Genomic DNA, 23,403 nt, shown 5'->3' on the forward strand with positions numbered 1-23,403 from the left:
GACCAGGTGAACCAAGTTTTGTTTGAACTACTGGCTGCTCTGAGTCAGTTGGATAAGCATCTGTTATCAGTGAGGCAGGATTAACATGAAGCTAAAATTATAGTGCTGATCCAGCACTCAATAAATTGTGTGTGGAGCAGATGCTAATTACCACAGGGATCTGTAGCTCCAACCCTTAATATCTGTTGTTCTAGATTTTCAGTATTCTCTGTGATTTATTAAAAATTTCTATAATCTCAACGCTGAAAATTGCCTTGTCTTCCTGGCTTTTGGATAGTTTAGATATGAAGATTTTCTTAGGTAGAGATACAGAGATCAACAATTGAGATATTAAAAAGAATATGCATATAATATTTACAAAGGATGGTTTCAGCCTTGTTTTGGAATTATTTAGTTTTGTTTTTGAGTGGTATTTTGACAGAGGTGAACCTCTCATAGCTTGTCCTTTTAAAGCAGGAAGAAACAGTAAAAGATGTTGGGAGCTCACTGAATATATTTTGAACCAGCTTTCTTTTTGTCCTGTGACATTAGACTCACTCAAGTTTACCTGTAGTTTTAAACACTAATAATAATATAAAATCCCATCATAAAACTACAGGGGGCCCTGGAGCACCATAATAGAGTTCTTCACTGGGAGGTAGCCCTGCAAGTTTTGCTTCAGGTAATTCAGAGAGCTGTGAACTATCAATATTAGGCAGCATCATGTTTATAATCAAAACCTCAGACTGCAGTTATGTTTGATTTCAGAATTTCTGTTGTTGGAGTGCTTCTCAGGATCCAGAAGAACTTCTTCAGTGCTTGGGCCAACTGAAATAGAATCAGTAAAGAAGAAACATAAAATCACAAAATATTGCAATGCTACTTTTCAAAGTTGAAAGTAAATTTACTATCAAAGTATGTATATGTTACCATATACTACCCTGAGATTTATGTTTTTGCAAGTGTTCACAAAAGAACAAAGGAATGCAACAAAACCAATAAAAAACACATATCGACAAAGACTGACAGAGAAAGTGCAAAAGAAGACAGTCTGTGAAGTTACAAATATAACAGCACTACTATCAGACCATAAGACGTAGGAGCAGAATCAAGCCTCTCGCTATTCCACATTGGCTGATTTATTATCCCTCTCAATCTTAATCTCCAGCCTTCTCCCTGCAACCTTTGACAACCTGAATAATCAAGAACCTATCAAACTCCACTTTAAATATACTTTTTGTCTTGGCCTCTATTAGTTTTGTATCTTCAAAACATTAAACTAATTGAGAGGAAGACACGAGAGTCCAATATGTGGGTCTAACTTCAAGTTCACTATAGCAGTAGCATGATGACATTTGCAATTCAAGTATTTATACATATAACCTGTTATGAATTACTGAAATGAACAAGAATGCTTAATCAAACAATGTATTTACAAGATTACTCAAATATTACTGAAATACTAAATGCACTACTGCCTGTACAGCTGTCCATGGGAATGGTTTCGCAGATCCACCACCTTCTGGTTAAAGAAATTCCTTCTCATCTCTGTTCTAAATGGGCATCCCTCTACTCTGACGCTATGCCCTCTCCTCCTAGACTCACCCACTATAGGAAACATCCTCTCCACATAAATAAATAAGTAAATAAATAATACTGAGAACCTAAGTTGTAGATGCCTTGAAACTGCGTTGATACATTGTGGAGCCAGTTCAGTGTTCAAGTGAGTGAAATTATCCTCAATGATTCAAGAGGCTGGTGGTTGAAAGGTAATAACTGTTTATAAACCTGGTGGTGTGGGACTTTAAGGTGAACTGCTCTTGTTTTTATGGCATTCACATCCCTTGCTTAATGTTGATGCTACAGTTCTGTAAGAATACGTAATGAAGAATCAAGTGACCTGTTGCAATAAAGTTAAAGAAAAGATGAAAGAAAGAACATGAGAAGAGATGTACAAAAGAAAGAATGATGGATTTAGGTGGTTCAGATGCTGGAGAAGGGAATGTGAAATGGGCTTGCCTAGGGAAAGGACAAAAAGGGAAGTAGAAATGAAGTGAAACATGGAGAGGAATATTGAAGAAGAGTGGAAACAAATGAGAGAGAGAGGAGCTGACATAACCTTATCTACTTTCTACTTTCTATAGCCCTAAATTTTGAAGTATTTCCTTTTCTACTTCATGAAATTATTTGGAGTATCTGCACTGTTGTGTTATTGCTGACATAGGCAAATAACAGAGATAAAACTATCAACAGAACATTCTTTATTGAAGTCAGTAACTCGCAGCTAACTAACTGCAGTACAACATATCAAGATAATACCACCTAATATATCCAGTTCTCAAAAGTACCTTCACACTGACATACACTTGAAGATTGCATCACTTTCTCAGCTTCTTAGGATCATAAGACATTGGATCAGAATTAGGCCATTCAGCCTATTGTGCCTGATTTATTATCCCATTTTCAACCCCATTTTTCTGCCTTCTCACATATCTTTTGAAGCACTAATTAATCAAGAACTTAGCAACTTCCCCTTTATATATACACAATAACTTGGCCTGCATAGCCATCTGTGGCAATGAAGTCTACAGACTCACCACCCTCCGGCTAAAGAAATTTCTCCTCATCTCTATTCTAAATGATGTACCTCTAATTTGTGGCTTTGCTCTAGGATTCTAGAAACCTCAACCATAGGAAACATCCTCTTCTCATCCAGTCTATCTGGGCCTTTCAATATTCAGAAGGTTTCAATGAGACCCCCTCGTTCTTCTAAACTCCAGTAAGTACAGGCCCAGTGTCATCAAATGCTCCTTATATGTTAACCCTTTCATTCCTGAGAATATTCACATGAACCTCCACTGTATCCTCTCCAACACCAGCACATACTTTCTTAAATAAGGGGCCCAAAACTGCTTACAATACTCCAAGTGCTGTCTGACCAATGCCTTATAAGGCCTCAGCATCACAACCTTGCTTCTCCATTTCTGTCCTCTCAAAATGAATGCTAAAATTGCATTTGCCTTCATTACCATCGACTCAGTCTGCAAGTTAACCTTTAGGGAATCCTGCATGAGGACTCCCAAGTCCTTCTGCAAATCTGAGTTTTGAATTTTCTCCCCATTTGGAAAATAGTCTATGCCTTTATTATTTCTACCAAAGTGCATGACCATACACTTTCCTACAATAAATTCCATCTGCTACTTCCTGCCCTTTCTCCCAATTTTTTTTTTCAGCAGACAACCTGTTTCTTCAACACTACCTGCTCCTCCACCTATCTTCATATTGTCCACAAACTTGGCCACAAAGCAATCAATTCCTTCATCCAAATCATTGACATATAAAGTGAAAAGAAACGGATCCAATATCAAACCCTGCTGCATACCACTAGTCGCTGGCAGCCTACCATAAACGGCTCCATTTATTCTCAATATTTGGCTCCTGCCAGTTAGCTAGTCTTCTATCCATGCTAGTCTCTTCCCTGTAAGACTTCGGACTCTTATCAGCTTCATGTTTATCACTTTATCAAAGGACTTCTGAAAATCCAAATAAATAACATCCATTGACTCTCATCCTTTGTCTATCCTGCCTGCTATTTTCTGAAAGGATTCCAACAGGTTTGTCAGGGAAGATTTCCCCTTATGGACAACAAAGTTCATAGTTCAAAGTAAATTTATTATCAAAGTACATATATGTTGCCATATACAAACCTGAGATTCATTTTCCTGCAGGCATACTCAGTGAATCCAATAGCCATAATAAAATCAATAAAGATTGCTGCCTGCAGGGTGAAAAAGAAACAACCGATGTGCAAAGTACAACAAACAGTGCAAATACAAAAGAGAAAATTGTTAATAATAATAATAAATAAATAACTAAGCAAACAATAAATATTGAGAACATCAGACGAAGAGTTCTTAAAAGTGAGTCGATAGGGTGTGGGAACAGTTCAGAGACGGGGCGAGTGAGGTTGAACGAAGTTATCCCCACTGGTTCTAGATCCTGATGGTTGAGGGGTAATAACTGTTCCTGAACCTAGTGTGAGTCCTGAAGCTCCTGTACCTTCTTCCTGATAGAAGCAGTGAGAAGAGAACATGACCTGGATGGTGGCGGTCCCTGATGATGGATGCTATTTTCCTGTGACGGTACTCCATGTAGATGTGCACAATGGTGGGGAGGGCTTTCCCCATGATGGACTGGGACATATCCACTATATTTTGTAGGATTTTCCATTCAAGGGCATTTGTGTTCTCATACCAGGCTGTGATGCAGCCAGTCAATATATACTCCTCACCATATATCTATAGAAGTTTGCCGACGTATTAGATGTCATGCTGAATCTTTGCAAACTTCTAAAGAAGTAGAGGCACTGCCGTGCTTTCTTCATAATTGCACTTCATAAATGCTGAGCCCAGGACTGGTTCTCTGAAATGATAACATTGAGGAATTTCAAGCTGCTGATCCTCTCCACCTTTGATCCCCTGATGAGGACTGGCTCATGGAGCTCTGGTTTCCTCCTCCTGAAGCAATAATCAGCTCCTTGGCCTTGTTGGCATTGAGTAAGAGGATGCTGTTGTGGCACCACTCAGGCAGATTTTCAATCTCCCTCCTGTATGCTGATTTGTCACCACCTTTGATTTGGCCATGACAGTAGTGTCATCAAAAAACCTGAAATGGCATTGGGGCTATACTTAGCCACATGTTCATAAGTGAAAAGTGAGTTGAGCAGGGGGCTAAGCACAAAGCCTCTTGCTGCACCTGGGCCGATGGAGATTATGGAGAAAATGTGGTTGCCAATCTGAACTGACTGCGTTCTGAAAGTGAGGAAATCAAGGATCCAATTTCACAAGGAGGTATTGAAGCCAAGGTCTTGCAGCTTATTGATTAGTTTTGAGGGGAGGATAGTATTGAATGCTGAGCTGACGTATGCACCTTTGCTGTCCGGATGGTCCAGGGTTGAGTGGAAAGCCAATGAGATATCATCCGTTGTGGATCTGTTGTGCCGATACGCATCCAAGTCACTTCTCAGGTAGGAAATGATGTGTTTCATCACCAGCCTCTGAAATCACTTCATCACGGTGGATGTAAGTACTACTGGATTATAGTCATTGAGGTAGGTTACCAAGTTCCTACTGCTGACCTTGGCCTATTTTGTCATGTGCCTCCAAGTAGCACAAAACGCCATCAAGGTCTTGGGTTCAGGTGTAAGATATCCTTTTTGTACACTTCATATCTTCCCCAGAAGAGATCCCAATGATCCAGAAACCTAAAACCCTGTCCCCTGCACCAATTCTTCAGACACACATTCACCTGCCAAATCATCCTGTTCTTATCCTCACTGGCATGTGGCGTGGCAGCAATCCAGAGATTACTAGCCTAGAAGTGTTGCTTTTCAGTTTTCTATCTAACTCCCTTTATTCTCTCTTCAGAACCTCCTTCCTTTTCCTAACTATCTCATTGATACCAATACTCCATGTACCACAGCTTCGGACTACTCACTCTCCCCCTTTAGAATGCTGTGGACCAGATCTGAGACATCAGTGACCCCGGCATCTGTGAAGCAGCATACTGTCTTAGTGTCTCTTTCACATCCACAGAGTCTGCAGCCAGCTCCTCTAATTATGGAATCCCCTATCACTACCGCTCTCTTTTTCTCCCCTTTCCCTTCTGAGTCACAGAGACAGACTCAATGCCAGATTTCATGTTGCTGCAGCTTCTCCCTGGTAGGTAGTCCGCCCTTCCCCAACCGTATCCCGAGCGGTATACATATTATTGGAGACAAGGGCACAAATTCAGACTTTCTCTGTTTACATTAGAAATTACATTGGGAATTGAAGGATCTTGCAATTTAACCTTTGTACAGTTCCTTTCAGTGAGCAGTAAACAGCCTGGTCCCTGCAGCATGGAAATCATAGTCAAAATGCCTTATACAAATTCTTTTCATCCATAGCCTGTAGACATAACAAATAAGTGACATTATATCATAGCCACAATCATAAAGCACTTAATATAAAATTGACAAATTAGTATTCTCTTCTTTTGTGACAAACATGTATATTTTTGCACAATTAAAACACATTTAATTTAGGTGATCTGATATGAACTTATACATTTATCGTAGGGCTGATGCACTTAATGTATTGACAGCACATTTTACTTTGCTTTTCAAATTAGGTTGTAATAAGGTGAAGGGATTTTGCAGGTAGAGCACATTGTGCTGATGTGTTTACAGAGCACTTTTGGCACTATCAGTTAGGGATAAATGTCAATGCAAATATCTTCTAAATAAGCTACATTTAAAGAGGATTAGCTCTGCATTCAACATAGCAGGCAGCTTCTTTTTTCAGAAATGAGAGACGCACTAATTTTTAGACAATTATGTCCAGTTTTCAACATACACGCTCTAAGTATGTTACTTAGTATTTGCCATTGATGCATATTGAATGAAACAGAATAAATTCATTTTTGTTTGACAACTTAGAGTTATCAGGGGTACAGCGAGCTGTTGCGGTGTCAGTAAATGTGACGGCCTTTTTCACTCTCTGCACTTGGCTGAGACTTCAGGCTCCAAAAATTCTCCTCATGTGAGAAAATCTGTATCTGCCACAGACAGAATGCAAGTAGGAGTTGGCACAATGTTGACTTGTAATAGAATAAGCTGTGAAGAAGATAACAGGAGTAGCTGCCTTTTACTGAAACAGCTGAACCTTTATAATGTCTTGCACTGAGACTTCTTATAAAACTGGTAGGTTTATCTCAGGTTTTATAGAGAGCAAGGATATGAACTCTCCTCACAAGTAACACTCAGCAAGGTCTTTTATATTCTCTAATACAGAACTCTTAAATGGCCAGAATTTGTTTGTCTATTTCTGTGATGATTTCATATTTATGAAACGGAATACTAATCAAGCAAGTTACTCCAAGTTTCATTTAGCAAATATTTTCTAGAGCTCTTCATATGGGTTTCTCTCTTATACTACCCTAGAGGTTTTCTGCAAGGCAGTTCAAATCTTTCATTAGCAGCTGAACTCAAATGCTTATTAACCCTTAACAGCTCAAAATGAGTGCTTGCAGTCATAAATTACAGTGTACTTACTGTCATACTGAATAATGGGAATACATTTTACTCCTTTCAAAATAAATTGCTTGACATTTGTGTAGTATCCATTGAAAAAGATTAATAAATGGGAAGGAATGTAAAATTCTTTGCACTCAACCCAGCAATGCAGCATATATGGGGAAACATGGAGAGACACTACAAGCTGAATTTAATATGTGTAACTGGTCATAGAGACAGAGAGTTGTACAACACAGTGTTAAGCCCTTTGGTTCAACACGGCTATGCAACCCTTTTTGTCCATCTGCACTGATTCCAATTGTCCACATTAGGTCTAAATCCATCTATGCTTGCCTATTTAAGTGCCTGTCTAAATGTCACTTAGACAAAGCAATTCAAGCATCGAAGGATTCATACCCAATATATTGATAGCTTATGATGCTGCCACATCCAAATACCAACCAGAAGCCGCATGAAAAAAAAATCCCGCAAACCCCCTTTATAACTTACTCCTCTCACTTTAAAATTATGCCCTTTTGTCTTTGATACCCCTGTGTTGGGAAAAAGTTTCTATCTGTGCCTCTCGTAATTAATTTTATAGACTATCCTATTAACCCATAGTTAAGAAACTCTTAAGAAACTGGCCCAAACTACTCTTCTCTTACCCCATAACTGCGGAAGACTCTGTTGGCCAGGGTTGATCATGGATGTTGTGTTGTAGCTGTCTACGTTCAGTCAACATGAAAGTCAGTATATAAACAGAGAAATATGATATGGAGAGCAAGCTGTTGCCTATGCAGCATGCTTCCCCTCTCCACGTAGCTCATGAATCCAAAGAGACTGATACATAACTAAGCATCTTCAATCCATGCAACATTTGGTAAATCTTCCCTTTATTCTCTCCAGCACAAACAATTCCTTTCTATAGTGGAGCCAACAGAATGGCACACAATGCTCCAAGTGTGACCTAACTAGTGTTCCATAAGGTTGCAACATTACCTCCCAACTTTTGTATTCTATGTCCAAAATATGAAGGGAAATGTACCATTTGCTTTCTTTGCCACTCTATCTAGTATGTTGCCACTTTTTGTGAATCAGGCACTTGTGCCCAAATGTTCATGAGCATTACTTAGTGCAAGAAACACAGACAAAATGCCGGATGAGCTCAGCAGGCCAGGCAACATCTATGGAAAAAAGCCCAGTCGATGTTTTGGGCCAATACCCTTTGGCAGGACTCGGTGCTTTACTTAGTACTTTATCATTTATTGCATACGTCCCATCTTTCACTTATCAAGATAAAATTCCATGTGCCAATGCCCTGCCCAAATTTCCATCTGATTAATACCCTAACAACCTTAGACAATCTCCTTCACTGGTCAAACACTACCAATTTTCATGCCAGCCACAGACTTACTTACCATATCCCCTCATATCCCCTACATTCAAATTCATGCCGTGTGTGTATATATATATATATTCTAAACAGCAAAGGTCCCAGCATTGATCCCTGCTGTGCACTGCAGACTTCCACTCAGAAAAGCATCCTTTTCACCTCCATCATCTGCCTCTTATCTATACTCTAATTTATGCATGTGTGTATGTGCAATATATACATATCATACAATTACATTTCCCAATTTTGAAAAGACAAATAATTGATAAATACACACTACTTACAGATTTAACTCAATCACAAGTTTTCAAGTCTATTTGATCTTCCAAAGATTTTATGTAGTTAGCATTTGTATCCACTGCTTGACATAAGGAAGGTATCACCCATTGACTTGACTATGATTGTATCGGGCTCACTGTTTGCAAAGCTCTAACTCAAAAGGAGATTTTAACCCCTATCCGATATAGGTATTTATGGGTACCCTCACTATAGGGTGGTTACACTGTATCAACCTGCTTTTTAAAGACTACTTTACTTCCCTGTCTTGTCTCTGCAGCAAGGCCTAGCTAACAATACCCAGTGTTTGACTAGTGGGTTCCACCACCCTACTTCCAGCTAACAAAGTAATTTAAATACAGACAACAGGAATTCTGCAGATGCTGGAAATTCAAGCAACACACATCAAAGTTGCTGGTGAACGCAGCAGGCCAAGCAGCATCTGTAGAAAGAGTCCTGACGAAGGGTCAGGAGTCCTGACGAAGGGTCTCGGCCTGAAACATCGACTGCACCTCTTTCTACAGATGCTGCTTGGCCTGCTGCGTTCACCAGCTAATTTAAATACAGCTTATTTTATTTTTAATCATATACATTTAATTAGGAACAAATATATTTTAACACACATTTAACACTCATAAAGGATTTCCGATTTATAAAAGATTTCTGAATTACAAAAGATTTAGCAACTACGAAGGATTTGCTACCACAAGTACAAGTCTTATGAACTATAAGAACGTACCAATGAGCTGCTGACGAATGAATTGTCTGTTATAGAATCCGAACATTAAGGAATGAATTCTATTTGTTCTTTGTGTCACCTTGTCTTTCAGTCATTATCCTTGTCATTCCTATCAAACTCCAACACTTTGTAAAAGTTATACTGTTTTGCTACTAGTTGACATTATCTGCATGTGATGTTTATCAAATATCATTGCTGGGACAAAGTAATTCACATATATGGTCTGAAATCTTCTAGGGACAGAGATGCCATGCCCCCACGTTGTGTGAACTGACTCTGAGTACACAAAAATCACAACTAGAGATGAACAACTATGTGACCATGTCTGATGTGCTAAGTGACAAAATCAGTCTGGTCTGCAAGCTTCTTTGAACTCAGTCACAAAGGTGCAAATAACTTTACCAGTGTTGATCAGTTTGATAACCCTATTGTGTTACTTTGATTGAACATGGGTCTGCAAAACCTCACCGTTTACTTGTTTGCATCAAGAAGTTGAGCAAGGAATATTGGTTAGAAGTTTAACCGTCAAAAACAACCCTGACCCTTTGGAAAGGTTATGCGGCTGTGTAAGAAAGCTGAGGTTGGCAATAAGCCTCTTGTGCCCTATATAGTGAATATCCATCACACAGTAATGAAGATTCTTCACAAAAGTTCAAATTTCATAATCGTTCAATGATACATAAATATAGTCAAACAAAACAGAGTTCCTCCAGAGCCAAAGTGCAAACATATTGGCAGCAACACACAGCACATTGCATAAATAACACATATGGTTATGATTGCCGCAAAACATACAGTCACAAAGAAAAAATTACATAGCCCAAGTCCTTGGGTGGCATAGCCTGCAGATTGTTGTTCTGGTCCAGCTTGTCCTTCCATCTAGCCAACACTGGAGAGCAACGCCGACTGAACACTGGAGGGCAGCACTGGTGGGAGGGGCCAGACCCCAGCCCAGCACAGGCGTCTTTGATCTCTCTCACACCGCCTCTGGCATCTCCTCTCCAGGATGGCTGCAGCAGACAACCCCACAGCATGAATGCCTAGTCTTTGCTACAACCAAGGCAATGCAGCTCCCTCACCATCAATTTCTTTCCAATGAACGAGTGAATCAGACTTGTTTGACCTCACTAATGTCCAACAGGGACTTGCAATCACAATAAAAACTTCCAAGATAATTACTTGCGCTGCATGCTACCTTGGCACAATGGTGTGCAACAAGTTCGGGCAACAACGCAACAGTGGTACGCTCCATCACTATTGAGCAACTCACCGATGGGATAATCCTGCCGTACTTGATGTTCTAGGCAACCAGCAATCCAACGGTGTCTTGTTATTGTAAAAATGATATAAAGTTCGAACAATTACACCTTTGATTGGACCTGGAGTAGCCGCTGTGTCCAAGTGTGCTGCCATCCTACCCAAAGCAAGGCAGGAATCCCATTGAACCCTGATGTGCATGACAGCAAACTCATTTGAATCTGATCTTCTAGTTATGCTGCTTCGATGTTCTTCACTGGAACAATTTCTGGAATTCAATAACCACATAGCTCTTTGATATTCCCTTTTATATTTGTTGCAGGAATTCTAGTTATAGCTCATCACTTTGTGCCATATACTTCAAATGTCACTCCATCACCTATTCTGCACTTTACATCTTTGCCAGCTATTGCTAATGCACAAACAGTGTATCACATAAAGTAGCATCTACGGAAAGAGAAATCAAGTTAATGTTTCAGGTTGAAATATCGTAGTCAGAACTGGGATGTTAACATTTTTGATGAAGAGTCTGTGATCACGAACATTAACACAGTAAATGACCAATGCTAATACTGTACTAAGTGAAAAACAGCAAACAACAGATCACCTTCCATCTTCCCTTTAAATGAAGAACTTAGAGTCGGGGTGTAAAGTACTGAATGGCAAAAACATTATATAATACAACCAAGTGTAAAACAACTTGGTTTTCAGTCCTTGAATAAATTTTAGGATATATTAAACAACTATTGAGTAAAGATAGTAAAGCTATAGGGCAAGAGCACACCTTCTATGCATGTGTCAGAAACCAACAGTCTCATATTTTCCTGCAAAGTCTGCTCCTTCAAATAACATTCTTACACTCTCTATAAAGTAGGACTCCATGCAATTTCTGGCTAGAGAATGAATATTTAATAAGCTCCTTTTTTGGCTTTCAGGAGAGCTGACTCATGCGTAACAGTGGCGTAGTGGCTAGTACAACACTTTACCAGTTTCATTTCCTGCTGCTACATGTGAGGAGTTTATACATTCTTCCCATGACCGTGTGGGTTTCCTCCCACAGTCCAAAAACCTACTGGTTGGTAAGTTAGTTGGTCATTGTAAATTGTCCCATGATTAGGCTAGAATTAAATTGGGGGATTGCTCAGAGATGTCAGTCGAAGGGCCAGAAAGACCTATTCCCATGCTGTATCTCAGTAAGTAAATAAACTTATTCAATGATTTGCAAGAACTAATGAGTATATGAAGCAATGGGGGCAACCATGGTAAAAAGACAAGGGTTTCACATACATAAGGAAACCTGCAGGTAATTCTGCAAGGGATGCATCAAAGGAAATCTGCCATCTTTGGTTCAAAGAGCAATTCCTCAGAACATTAAATTAAAGCATTTAGCTAAGGATTCTCTAAGAATTTTGACATTTAAAAAAAAACTGGCACATAGCTAAAACTAGTTACAATATCTTGGATGTTGCAAAAAAACAATTCATCTCCAAGCACCTTGGCTTTCATAGAATACATTCTTTCAACATTTTGGAAAAATGTTGTTTAAAGTTTGATTATGAATGTATTAATAATCTTACATCTTTCATTAAAAATTAGTCATGTTTATTTAGATCATCCAAACAAATGAACTAAATCTAACCAAGCACTTTACAAAAATAGCCACAGCTCCTGAAAAATACCTGATAGCTCATTGCCTGATCTGATATTAGGAGGAAGCCATTTAAAAACAAAGAACTAGTAAGTTGTCCTGATCAAATCTATAGACATACCAAGCATTCCATCCCTTTTACTGTGGAACATAAATGGACGATCACCCAAAGAGGCAATTTAGAAGTCACTGAAGACTGCTCATCCTGCTTAAATACCAAAGTACAAACCCTGTTACAGCAATGTCTTGGTGATGACAAATCTCATTAACAAAGCAAAGGTCCAGATGCCTGATCCAAACCTGAGATGCTCTGCAACATAATTGGTGAAGCACTATTTTAAAGCCACAATAGATTGCAGATGTTTGAGGTAAGGCTTTCCACTCCAGGACATCTGAGATGTCCTTCTTTCCCAGAATTATTTTATTTGCTTCATTTTATACCTTCAATCTTACGTGCCTATCTTGGCCATTATCCTACTGCTCAACGTGACCAACATGCTTTTTTTTTTAAACCAGGGTAGCCTCTGAGTAGCAGCACTGCTATTGTATCTTCCAAGGAGGAAACACTTCACAGACCATTTTACTTGGTTACATGGTTAACCTAAGGATCTCCATCATTTCATAATCAAGGCCAAGCTAGAGATCAGAGAATCAACCAAGAAAGAAATTACAGCTCAAAGGTGGGGAAAGGAAGTGAAGGCTTTGAGTTGGGAGGAGCAAAAAAAGAGTTGGTATTTCCCAATTTAACAAGATATTCAACTGGAATTGTTCCACTTCAAGTGGACCTGTTCCACTTGCGCACCACCAATGTAAATTAGGTCGTGCGGTCCGCTACTCCTTCTGAAGTCAACAACCAATTCCTTCGTCTTGCTGACGTTGAGCGTAAAGGAGTTGGGGGCTTGCTGTTCTGGTAAACAACAGATGGTGCAATCCTGGTCATATTACGATCAAGGAACGTGTTTGTAGCCCGGATATTGAACTTTTTGCTGTTGGACTCTGGCCATATTATTTGCCAAGGGAAATCTCGCATGCAATTGTGGTTGTTGTGTACATCCCTCCCTCTGCCAACCCGACGTCAGCGTGTAACATCATTTACACCGTCATAGCCAGACTACAAACCCAGTGCCCGAGTGCCCTCATTACCATCTCGGGTGACTTCAACAATGTTACCATGGCTTGAACACTGCCTAACTTCACGCAGTATGTGAGCTGTACAACCAGAGGGGAGAGGACTCTGGATTTGATGTACGCTAACGTTAAGGATGCATACAGCTCCTCTCCCCTCCCCCCATTGGGAAGGTCAGATCACAACCTGGTGCATCTAAAACCCTGCTACGTGCCTCTGGTGAAGAGTAAACCTGCAACCTCGAGGACAGTGAGGAAATAGTCGGAGGAGGCTTATGAGGCGCTCCAGGGTTGTTTTGAGGTGACAGACTGGCAGGCACTCTGTGAGCCACATGGAGAGGATATTGATGGGCTCACAGAATGCATCACTGATTATATCAACTTCCGTGTGGACTGCAATGTTCCGACAAGAACTGTCCTTTGTTATTCAAATAACAAGCCATGGGTAACAAAGGACATTAAGGACATCCTGAACGCTAAAAAGAGGGAGTTTAGAGATGGAAATAGGGAGGAACTGAGGGCAATACAGAGGGACCTGAAAGCCAGGATCAGGGAGGCTAAAGACAGGTACAGGAGGAAGCTTGAGTGGAAACTCCAGCAGAACAACATGAGAGAGGTCTGGAGGGGGATGAGGACCATCACTGGGTTTCGGCAAACTAGCAACAGAGCAGCTGAAGGCAGTGTGGACAGGGCCAACGAACTTAACCTGTTCTTTAACATAATTGACATTGTGGCCCCTGCCCATCCCCCACATGAGTCATCTGTTGTCGGCCCCCAACCAACACATATTCCACTCTCCCCTCCTACCCCTCCCTGCTCTCATGACTATACCCCTTTCCCACATGAAACCACCATGGTGGGCTTCACAGCTGAACAGGTGAGAAGACAGCTGAAACGTCTCAATCCAAGCAAGGCTGCAGGACCGGATGGTGTCAGTACCAGGGTACTCAAAGCCTGTGCCCCTCAGCTATGTGGAGTACTTTGCTTTGACTTCAACCTGAGCCTGGGGCTCCGGAGGGTTCCTGTGCTGTGGAGGACGTCCTGCCTTGTCCCTGTACCGAAGACGCCACGCCCCAGCGGCCTCAATGACTACAGACCGGTGGCATTGACCTCCCACATCATGAAGACCCTGGAGAGACTTGTTCTGGAACTGCTCCGGCCTATGGTCAGGCTACACGTAGATCCCCTCCAGTTCGCCTACCAGCCCCGACTAGGAGTTGAGGATGCCATCGTCTACCTGCTGAACCGTGTCTACGCCCACCTGGACAAGCCAGTGAGCACTGTGAGGGTCATGTTTTTTGACTTCTCCAGTACATTCAACCCATCCGCCCTGCTCTGCTGGAGGAGAAGCTGACAGCAATGCAGGTGTATGCTTTCCCGGTGTCATGGATTCTTGATTACCTGACTGGCAGACCACAGTACGTGTGCTTGCAACACAGTGTGTCCGATAGAGTGATCAGCAGCACTGGGGCTCCACAGGGAACTATCTTGTCTCCCTTTCTCTTCACCATTTACACCTCGGACTTCAACTACTGCACAGAGTTTTGCCATCTTCCTGATGACTCTGCCATAGTTGGATGCATCAGCAAGGGAGATGAGGCTGAGTACAGGGCTACGGTAGGAATCTTTGTCACATGGTGTGAGCAGAATTATCTGTAGCTTAATGTGAAAAAGACTAAGGAGCTGGTGGTAGACCTGAGGAGAGCTAAGGTACCAGTGACCCCTGTTTCCATCCAGGGGGTCAGTGTGAACATGGTGGAGGATTACAAACACCTGGGGATACGAATTGACAATAAACTGGACTGATCAAAGAAGGCTGAGGCTGTCTACAAGAAGGGTCAGAGCTGTCTCTATTTCCTGAGGAAGCTGAGGTCCTTTAACATCTGCCAGACGATGCTGAGGATGTTCTATGAGTCTGTGGTGGCCAGTGCTATCATGTTTGCTGTTGTGTGCTGGGGTAGCAGGCTGAGCGTAGCAGACACCAACAGATTCACCAAACTCATTTGTAAGGCCAGTGATGTTGTGGGGATGGAACTGGACTCTCTCATGGTGGTGTCTGAAAAGAGGATGCTGTCCAAGTTGCATGCCATCTTGGACAATGTCTCCCATCCACTACATAATGTACTGGTTGGACACAGGAGTACATTCAACCAGAGACTCATTCCACCGAGATGCAACACAGAGCGTCATAGGAAGTCATTCTTGCCTGTGGCCATCAAACTTTACAACTCCCTCCTTGGAGGGTCAGACACCCTGAGCCAATATGCTGGTCCTGGACTTTTTTCCTGGCATAATTTACTTATTACTATTTAATTATTTATGGTGCAACTGTAGCGAAAACCAATTTCCCCCGGGATCAATAAGGTATGACTATGACTATGACTAATTGCTCAAGCATATTCTTTAAGCTTATTAATAGATACAACTAAATTGACAAAGTAAGGGAATTAGAGAAAAACTAGAGAGCTAGCGTGAGGTTGCTGGACACAAAGGACAGAGAATGAAGAAGTGACACAGAAAATGAAGGAACTAAGAAAAGGTAAAACAGAAATATGCAGGGAGAGAGGATGATATAAAGAATTAATGAAGGTGTAGACACTGGTAAAAAAAAATCAAGAAAGAACATTCCAACAAAGCATCTCAATATGCACAGTGACATGATCAGCTCTGGCTTCTTTCAAGAAATGCTTGGGTTTGCCATCACAATTTCATTAGGATTCAAATTTTCTGTTGGAGCTAATTTTTTTTACTTGTGCAAGATTTTTTTTGCAGCTATTAAAGTTAGCTACCTGCGCATAGAGACAATTTCACCCACCCACCTTCCTTCTCACCTGGTTTCATCTATTACCTGCCGGCATGTACTCCTCCCCCTCCCCCCACATGCTTATTCTGGCTTCTTCCCACATCCTTTCCAGCCCTGATGAAGGGTCTCAGTCCAAAATGTCAACTGTTTATTGCTCTTTATTGATGCTGCTTGACCTGCTGAATTCCTCCAGCATTGTGTGTGCTATTCTGGACTTCCAGTCTCTTGTGTTTATGAAAAGGAAAGGAAAGCCAACCTTGGTGATTAATTGAAATATGATCATCGGGTTGTTAAACATGAGCTGCAAATCACCTTTTAGACTTCAAGAATGTGAAAGGTGGTCACGTATCTTTTAATTATTATACCAAAAAAACAGTATTAACTCCCTTGAGAATGACACAGTAATCTGTTATGCACTTGAACTTATGCTTCATTTTGTGGTTTGCAGTCCTGATCCAGAAGAATGTGGAATTGTTTCATGGTAAGCACTGCTCTTCTTCAAATGACTCACAGTTAGACGCATCTAAGTAGGTATTCATCGTGGCAGCTATTCAAAATTGACATCTCTCCAGAAATACTGTGTAAATATTTGTTCGGAGATTTGCACTGTATTGTTTGCAAGAAGATAAGAGAATCAAAGGCTTGAAAGTTCTAGTGAAGATATTGGCACATTGACACCCTTTGCAGATGTAGTGTTAGAGGTGCCTCTGCCAAGGTTTAGCAAGAGAGGCTCATTGTGCTTGGATCTCCAGCAAATCCCATCCATTGATGAAGTGCACTCTGCCATCAATATCCAAAGCATTGTATATGGTAAATCTAGTACAAACTATGATTTGAATTCATTCTTTATCTATATTTAGAAGTGGGTGATTAGAGTCCACCAAAATAAGAGGCCCAGGGATAAATAATTTTTCCAAAGATCCCGGCTCCACCCGCTTTCTTGGATGAACTGTCTAGATACAGGCCATCCAACAACGGATGGAATTGGGATGATAAAACACGGAACTGAAGAAGCACGTGGCTGAGAAGGTGAAGCAGGAAGTCGGTTGATGATGTAGCCCAAGGCAAGCCTAGTGCTTCCAGAAGGGACTTTTTTTTAAAGAATTCCTCATCCACACTTTTAGGTGTGGGATAAATTATCTTGTGGAGACTCCTAAACTAATTTTCACCAAAAAAATATTAGTGGAGATTATATATTTTCCAGAACCACACGAAAGGAAAAGAGAAGTTGGTGAACCATCTCACTGTTAAGTGTGTAAAACAAGATGCTGTCCTAGACAATCACAAGCTGAGTCAAGTTTCTTCCTTGGGCAGGTCATCCACCTTGGTTCAGACATGCTCAGCACTAGCAGGATGATCCTTGATAGCCTCTTGCCTCTCAAAATTATGATTGCTACATGTGGGACAGGAGTTGTAAACTCCAGGAGAAGAGTATTGCACATGTGCACTCTTAAATGGACTTCAGTGAGGGAATCTGTAATAGAATAAGTCTAGCTCTGTGGCTCAGAAGGGAAAGGAGTGAGAAGAGGTGAGCTGTAGTGATAGGGGATTCATTGGTTAGGGAAACAAACATGAGGTTCTGTGGATGGGAATGAGATTCCCAGATGGTATGCTGCCTCCCAGGAGCCAGGATCATGGACATCTGAGTGTGAGCAGCCAAAGGTTATGGTCCACATCAGAATCAGTGGCATAAGTAGGAAGGGCGATGAAGTACTGCAAAGTGAGTTCTGGGAGTTAGGTGCTAAGTTGAAAGACAGGACAGGATTGTGATCTCAGGATTTCTACCCATGTCACCTGCTAGTGAAGCCAGAAGTGGGAAGATAATATAGTTTAACATGTGGCTAAGAAGAAGGTATAGGAGGGAGGGGTTTAGATTGTTAGATCATTGAGCTCTTCTTCAGGGAAGTTAGCACCTCTATAAATGGGATAGTTTGCACCTGAACTGGAACTGTGGAGGACTATTGTCATTGCAGGACGGTTTGCTAGTGCTGCACTTGGGGGGGGGGGGGGGGAAGAGTTATACTAGAGTTACAGGGGGAGTGGAACCAGAGCACTGGAGTAGATAGCAGAGTCGTAGCGGGGAAAGATGCTGTTAGGGCTACATACAAAGATAAGAATTGAAAGGTTGAACATGGTGAGAATAATGCTCTGAGTTGCATATTTCAATGGAAAGAGCTTTGTAGGAAAGGTGGATGAGCTTAGAGCATGGATAAGCATGTGGAATTATGATATTGTAGATATTACTGAGATTTGGTTGTAGGAGGAGTAGAACTGACAGCTCAGTGTTCTAGTGTTCCGTTGTTTTAGACATAATAGAGCTGGAGGGATTAAAGGGGAATAGATGGTATTACTCGTTAAAGGAAATGTCACAGCAGTGCTCAGACAGGACACACTGAAGTATCGCCTACTAGGCTATGTGGGTGGAACTGAGGAATGAGGAAACAATGTCCACATTAATGGGATTATATTATAGACCACCCAATAAATTAATGTGATTTAAAGGAGCAAATTTGCAGAGAGATCGCAGACAATTGCAATAAATATAAAATAGTGATAGTAGGTGATTTTAACTTTCCACATATTGACTAGGAGTCCCATACTGTACAAAGGCTGATTGGGAAAGAGTTTGTCAGGTGTGTTCAGGAAAGCTTCCTTAATCTTAGTTTCTTAAAGCTTCCTTAATAGAGGTCCCAGCTAGTGAGAGGGCAATGATAGATCACCTATTAAATAATGAGACAGGGCAGAAGACAGAATTAGGAGATCTAGTGATTATAATTCCATTTGTTTCAAGATAATTATGGACAAAAATAGGTCTGGTCATTGGGTTGAGATAAGAAACTGGAGAAAGGCCATATGTTATGGTATAAGAAAGGATCTGGCAAGCGTGGATTGGGGCAGGTTGTTCTCTGGCAAAGGTGTGCTTGGTAAGTGGGAGGCCTTCAAAAGTGAAATTTTATGAGTACAGAGCTTGTATGTTCCTATCAGATGAAAAGGCAAAGATAACAGGTTTAGGGAACCTTGGTTCTCAAGAGATATTGACAGCCAGATTAAGAAGAAGAAGGGGGTGCACAACAGATATAGACAGCAAGGAACAAATGAGGTACTTGGGGAGTATAAGAAATGCAAGAGAACACTTCAGAAGGAAATTAGGAGGACTAAAAGAGGTCAGGGTTTAAGGGTGAAGGGTGGAATGTTTAAGGGGAACTTGAGGGGGATCTTCTTTGCTCAGAGTCTGGTGAATACGGAACGAGCTGCCAGTGGAGGCAGTAGATTCAATTTAAACTTTTAAGAAAAGTTTGGATAAGTACATGGATGGAAGGGTGATGGATAGCTATGATCCAGATGTAGGCAGCATTATAGTTCAGCATGGACTAGATGGGCCAAATGGCCTGTTTCTGTACTGTAATGCTCTATGACTCAATCACTCTCCAAATACTACAAATACTATTGCTTTAAGATCTATAGAGCGGTCTAAATTAATGACAAGTCTGGAGTCAGTGAAGGATACCCTCTGTACTTTGTCTTGCTTGTGTGTTGTTTTGAGCATTTTTTCATATTCCTCATATAGCACACATGCATGAGAAGCAAAAACCCAGGCACTCAGATCAAACTCTCTTTACATATGGAAGATGGTTCCATCTTTTGCACAGGCCCAGCATCAGTACATCGATTGAGCAGTACTTGCGAAGTATGGAATTGGCATCAGATCCAAAGCCAATCACTGTAGAAGCAGGACAGTATTATTTGGTGAATGGACTGATCAATCATTTGTATCCTTCATAATCAGGTCTGATTACCTAAAGGTGCTGAGAATCTGATTCAGACGAGCCAGGCATGTAGCAAAAAACTGGTTAGAATGAATAGCCAGGATGAAGTAGAATCTGGGATTGTGAGTGCTGATCCCCCTCTTGATGGTGGGAAGAACCTGGTCATCAGGTAGATGCTACCAGGTATTGAGCCAAGGTAGTCCTTTTTCATTTCATCTGGATAACCAAAAGAGTCATTTCAATAGGTTTAATAGGCTCAATAGATACATTTTATATCAGAGAAATGTATACAAAATTCTTTTTCTTCACAAACATCCATGAAAACAGAGAATGCCCCAAAGAATGAATGACAGTTAAATGTTAGATTCCCAAGGCTCTCCCAACTCCCCCCTCCCACACATAAGCAGCAGCAAAGCATCGACCCCCTCCCACCAGCAAAAAAGCATCAGCACCTCCCACTGAGCACTCAAGCGTGCAGCAAAGCATCAATAAAAACACAGACTTGCAATATCTCAAAGACTACTCATTCACCCAGTAACTCGACATTCCACAGGCTCTCCCTCTCTCCCTAATAAGGAAAAAAGAGGTGTCCCCATATCACAGCGAGAGGGGAAACATAACAAAGCAACTCGCTGATTTATGGTGTTAAAAGTCTGTTGCGTCGTTTTCTCTGAGCTCTGTGCCCAAAGAACTCGGGTCTCTGGCACACAGCCAGCAGCCAGCTCGCTGCTTACGATCTTCCAACTCCCACGATGCATCAGGTGGCCGCACCTGCCTCAAATCTGCCCGCATCCAGAGCCTTGAAAATCCGGCACCCTGAAGGTGCGCTAGTCTTCCAGGCCGCATCCTTGGCATATTGAAAAGCGGACAGTCATGAGGACCACAAGAGCGGACCCCATTTCCGCAAAGAACTGAAGTCAGAGTGTAACTCCAGGTCAGGGTCTTCAAAAGAACCCTGAAAGTCAAAAAAGAGATATCGAAGATAGAAATAGAGCTGTTTCCGAAGATGCAAGCAAAGGATTCGCCGTTAGGTGCCATCATCCTCCTAAGCTCTGCCTCCAATTCAGGAACTTTATGCAAAGCTTACCGGCAAAAGCTGAAAGGGTGGGAGAATGAAGGTAGTTGCAACTTATCCCTCATTCAGATCGTCACATTTGTGTAAGGCTGTGTAAGCCTTTTGTACAGCGTAGGCATACAAACCCCAGGAATACCTCTTGCTGATGTTAATGTCTGCACTGTTATGAAGGATAGAACATTCCACTCAGTAGGACTCTGCTCACTGGAAAAGCTGAATTTGAATTAATCAGCTCGGTGGTCGGCAAGAATGTAAGATAAGCAAATTAACACTGGTACAGTGAATAAAGGTGATGCTAAAGCCTGGTTGGGTAACTGTATACTCTATGAACATAGAACATTTTTGGAAAATGCTTCTGGCAGCTAACACTTGCTTTTGTGGTCAGCCCAAGATATCTAAGAAAATCAGTTCCAAAAGTTTGGCAGTGAAAGCATCATCTACGAAGATGGGCTTATCCATCCATTTCTGATGAAAGTTCTTTGACCTGGAACATCAACCAATGTCAGCTGACCTGTTTACTTTCTCCAGTACATTTTGTTTTTATTCCCCATTGCTAAATGTATCCATGTTCTGCCTGTTTCATGGCCATAAAATGAATGAAGCATACCAATTTTCAAACATGTGTGTGGATCTTGCGGTTAAATGAACTGACTGGGTGTAATGCATAGAAGGAAGGCAGATGACTATTTGCCTCTCAAAGCTCTGGTGCTTACTGATTGTTCTGGCATGTCTCCCATTATTTTGAGCTTTTTTTAAGCATGAAATACTTGTACCACTTTAAAAGAAACCCCAATCATACATTTTAACTTACGTTTCTGTATTTTGCAATCAAATGCTTTGTAGCTCTCCAGATATTTCTCCTGCAAGCAACCCTGGAATTGCCCTTGATTTGAAACTCTTTCTGGTCTGCTGAAGCATAATGAAACACTTTGATAACAGTTACTTCCCAGTGATTTTGTGCAGACATTTTGGTCTTTATAGATCATGAAAATAGCTCCCATATGGTTTGAAGCAAAAGGACACAACTGATTTGAACGAGAACTCATTGAAATAAGGCGGAATAATGAAAGTCCACTGTAAGCTGAGTGTAGAGCTCTGTTGCCTAACTATGTGAAAAAAGCATAGAACATGATTGCACCCATAAATTATTTGTCTAAAACTTAGCCAAAAGGTTTGAGAGCACAGAATGAGAAATAAAACTTGCAAATAATCAAGCCTGTAACAAATATCAGCTGACCTGTATCTCAAGTCTATCTTTGTAGCATATCCTTGACATCTTTTCCCAATAAAAATCCACCCTATTCAAGTCTGAAAGTTCCAATTTCCCAGCTTCCAGCTCTCCTATGAGAAACCAGTCCCTTCTTGACTTCTGCTGCTCTCGCTGGCGAAGAAGTCTTTACTGACCTCATTCCTAATGGCCTGGTTCAGATGTTAAGTTTACGTCTTCTTGTTTCGATTCACACAGTGGTTTTCAGAAATCCCCAGTGGAACTTTTGGTAAGGCTTAACAGCTTGATTCGGTCACCTTGTGAAACTTCTATCAGAAAATCCTCTCAGCAATTATTTCCAGGAACATGTGGGATCTTTCCTACTAGGCAGATCAAGCCGTGCCCAAAAATAGAAGCCGTAGACATGGCAGTAGGCCACTACCATTTCAACAAGACCTGACCATAATATATCCTTTATGTTTGAAGCAGACCAGCACCAGATTGAGCAGTAACTAATTCTGACACCACCTGGGAGGTCCATTGTATTAAAAAATAAACATTCACCAGCCGACTTGCTAACTAATGAGACAATGAAGTTGAGAAACACACATTTGGGTAAAATTTGCGGCAAATGACAGACATATCTGATGAATCCACTGAAATAAACTTTCTTTGGGGGCAAAGGAAATTAAGTGTCTTCATCCCATCTAGCTGTGTTCACACCAGGAAGGTTAAGAAGAATTTAATGATTAGAGACTTGGATTTAGAGTTAAACAGCACAGACCCTTTGTCCTCACCTACCAACCCACGAGCATCCGGGTCCAACATATTATTCTCTGTAACTTCTGCCACCTCCAACGGGATCTCACCACTAAGCACATCTTTCCCTTCCCTCCCCGCCCCGATTTCCACAGGGATCATTCCCTATGCGACTCCCTTGTCCATTCAACACCCCCAATCCCTTCCCACTGATCTCCCTCCCGGCACTTATCCTTGAAAGTGGAACAAGTGCTACACATGCTCTTACACTTCCTCCCTCACCACAATTCAGGGCCCCAGACAGCCCTTCCAGGTGAGGCG

The 23,403-nt window shown here is 41.3% G+C and overlaps 1 long non-coding RNA gene across 1 annotated transcript; it reads right to left on the minus strand.

Annotated features, from left to right (window-relative positions):
- Nucleotides 1-736: 736 nt before the first annotated feature.
- LOC140194746 (uncharacterized) lies at nt 737-5,517 on the minus strand. Its single transcript, XR_011885285.1, has 3 exons — nt 5,476-5,517; nt 3,687-3,757; nt 737-807 (listed from the first exon to the last, which is right to left on the minus strand). It is a non-coding gene; the product is annotated as an uncharacterized lncRNA (long non-coding RNA).
- Between the last annotated feature and the right edge of the window lie 17,886 nt (nt 5,518-23,403).

The sequence above is a fragment of the Mobula birostris genome, chromosome 3, assembly GCF_030028105.1.
Source record: "Mobula birostris isolate sMobBir1 chromosome 3, sMobBir1.hap1, whole genome shotgun sequence".
Taxonomy (NCBI): domain Eukaryota; kingdom Metazoa; phylum Chordata; class Chondrichthyes; order Myliobatiformes; family Myliobatidae; genus Mobula; species Mobula birostris.